The sequence below is a fragment of the Tiliqua scincoides genome, chromosome 9 (genome assembly GCF_035046505.1).
Source record: "Tiliqua scincoides isolate rTilSci1 chromosome 9, rTilSci1.hap2, whole genome shotgun sequence".
Lineage (NCBI taxonomy): Eukaryota > Metazoa > Chordata > Lepidosauria > Squamata > Scincidae > Tiliqua > Tiliqua scincoides.
In genome coordinates, this window is record NC_089829.1 from 5,540,765 (window position 1) to 5,543,474 (window position 2,710).

A 2,710-nucleotide genomic window follows, 5' to 3' on the forward strand; every position below is an offset into this window, starting at 1 on the left:
GCTAAGCAGGGTCAGGCCTGGTTAGTACTTGGATGGGAGACCGCCTGGGAATACCGGGTGCTGTAGGCTTATACCATGATCTCGGAAGCTAAGCAGGGTCAGGCCTGGTTAGTACTTGGATGGGAGACCGCCTGGGAATACTGGGTGCTGTAGGCTTATACCATGATCTCGGAAGCTAAGCAGGGTCAGGCCTGGTTAGTACTTGGATGGGGGACCGCCTGGGAATACCGGGTGCTGTAGGCTTATACCATGCTCTCGGAAGCTAAGCAAGGTCAGGCCTGGTTAGTACTTGGATGGGAGACCGCCTGGGAATACCGGGTGCTGTAGGCTTATACCATGATCTGGGAAGCTAAGCAGGGTCAGGCCTGGTTAGTACTTGGATGGGAGACCGCCTGGGAATACCAGGTGCTGTAGGCTTAGACCATGATCTCGGAAGCTAAGCAGGGTCAGGCCTGGTTAGTACTTGGATGGGAGACCGCCTGGGAATACCGGGTGCTGTAGGCTTATACCATGATCTCAGAAGCTAAGCAAGGTCAGGCCTGGTTAGTACTTGGATGGGAGACCGCCTGGGAATACCGGGTGCTGTAGGCTTATACCATAGTCTTTCGAGACTGAAGGTTGCCAGCCAGCCAACCAACCAAAGCTGGGGGGGGGGGGAGGTCTTCACTGGAAGACCCAGGCCTTCACTGGTAAAAGTGACCTGGGGCTGCAGTCCTGCACACACTTAGATGGGCGCAAGTCCCATTTCAGTGCAAGTCAGTAGAGATGCACTCAGTGGGGCTTATTTCTGAGTAGAGATGCATAGGATTGTGTTACAAGGCCCCTGGGGAAAGAGAAGGACGACGTCAGAGTATCAAGTGATCCACTTCCCCCTTCCCTTGCTTGGGTGGTAAGAGAGAATGAAGGAAGTGTTTTTGCATGGCGGTTTGTGGGGCACTGGGTGCTGTGAGTGCACAGAGGCAGGCTAGAATGGGGGTGCTAGCAGAAGGCAAGCCATGCGCCAGGACACCTTTGCCAGCTGGGGATGTCACCTGGGGCTGCATGCAGCAGTGTTCTGCTGCCCGACTCCATCCAGTGCTCAACCTGTATACTGGCAGATCAAGCAGAAATTAGGAGGATACCAGAAGCTTCCAGTGCTCTTTCCTCCCAAGGAACCCCAAACCCAGGTAGCACTGCCCCTTGAGGGAGTGGGACACTAGCATGTGACAATAACAAACCTAAGGCAGAGTGCAGGAGAACAGGCCTTGCTAGGCGCAAGGCAGGTGTTAGGTTGTGGAAAGGGCTGCTGAGACAAGAGAGGTTGTTCCCCATTACAAATAAAATAGAAATGTAGCTGTGACTTGGATTTTTCCCAGATAAAGGGCAGAGTGTGATGCTCTGAGTCCTCCGTTATAGCTTAGTATAGTGTGTGTGTGTCCTGTCGCTCCATGTATTTGAGTGCAAGCATTGTGCGCTAGTGGTAATAGTGGTAGGACACCTGCTTTTCCATCCTCAACATGCTTTCCCTCCTTGCTTGTCTTTCCTTCTCTCTGGTGTGTGGCATGAAAGAGGGATGGGCATAAATATCCTTTCCTTTTTGGCTAGCATTCTGTCTTTTCCGCTGGCTGCTTCCTCACTGTCGGCAGACCCACTAATGTCCCCAGAGCCCCCCGGCCCATTTATTTTCGCATCCACTCATGGCTGCCTGAAGCGGGGCTAATGCATCCCAAAAGGCCTTTGCTCCTTGTTAATTACATCGGGAGAAGCCGTCTGTTGCAGCTGTCTGTGTGTGTGTGTGTGGGGGGGGGTGTATCAGAACCAGGGCTGGCAGGTGGGCAAAGGGAAAACACTTCCAAAGGCTGGAGATCCAAGCGCACAAGGCCCTGGGAAAGAGCCCCATGACAGCTTCCCACCCCCTTATCTTGGTAGCAAAGCACTGAAGGATGCCTTGTGCTTCTTTGGGACAGAGATCTAGTAATGAACATGTTACCCTGCACATGCCTGATCTCATCTGATCTTGGAAGCTAAGCAGGGTCAGGCCTGGTTAGTACTTGGATGGGAGACCACCTGGGAATACTGGGTGCTGTAGGCTTAAACCATGATCTCGGAAGCTAAGCAGGGTCAGGCCTGGTTAATATTTGGATGGGAGACCACCTGGGAATACCGGGTGCTGTAGGCTTATACCATGATCTCGGAAGCTAAGCAGGGTCAGGCCTGGTTAGTACTTGGATGGGAGACCGCCTGGGAATACTGGGTGCTGTAGGCTTATACCATGATCTCGGAAGCTAAGCAGGGTCAGGCCTGGTTAGTACTTGGATGGGAGACCGCCTGGGAATACTGGGTGCTGTAGGCTTAAACCATGATCTCGGAAGCTAAGCAGGGTCAGGCCTGGTTAGTACTTGGATGGGAGACCACCTGGGAATACTGGGTGCTGTAGGCTTATACCATGATCTCGGAAGCTAAGCAGGGTCAGGCCTGGTTAGTACTTGGATGGGAGACCACCTGGGAATACTGGGTGCTGTAGGCTTAAACCATGATCTCGGAAGCTAAGCAGGGTCAGGCCTGGTTAATATTTGGATGGGAGACCACCTGGGAATACCGGGTGCTGTAGGCTTATACCATGATCTCGGAAGCTAAGCAGGGTCAGGCCTGGTTAGTACTTGGATGGGAGACCGCCTGGGAATACTGGGTGCTGTAGGCTTATACCATGATCTCGGAAGCTAAGCAGGGT

The 2,710-nt window shown here is 53.0% G+C and overlaps 1 pseudogene; it reads left to right on the plus strand.

Annotated features, from left to right (window-relative positions):
- The first annotated feature begins 1,952 nt into the window (after window positions 1-1,952).
- On the plus strand, window positions 1,953-2,071 carry LOC136660823 (5S ribosomal RNA; annotated as a pseudogene).
- Window positions 2,072-2,710: the final 639 nt, after the last annotated feature.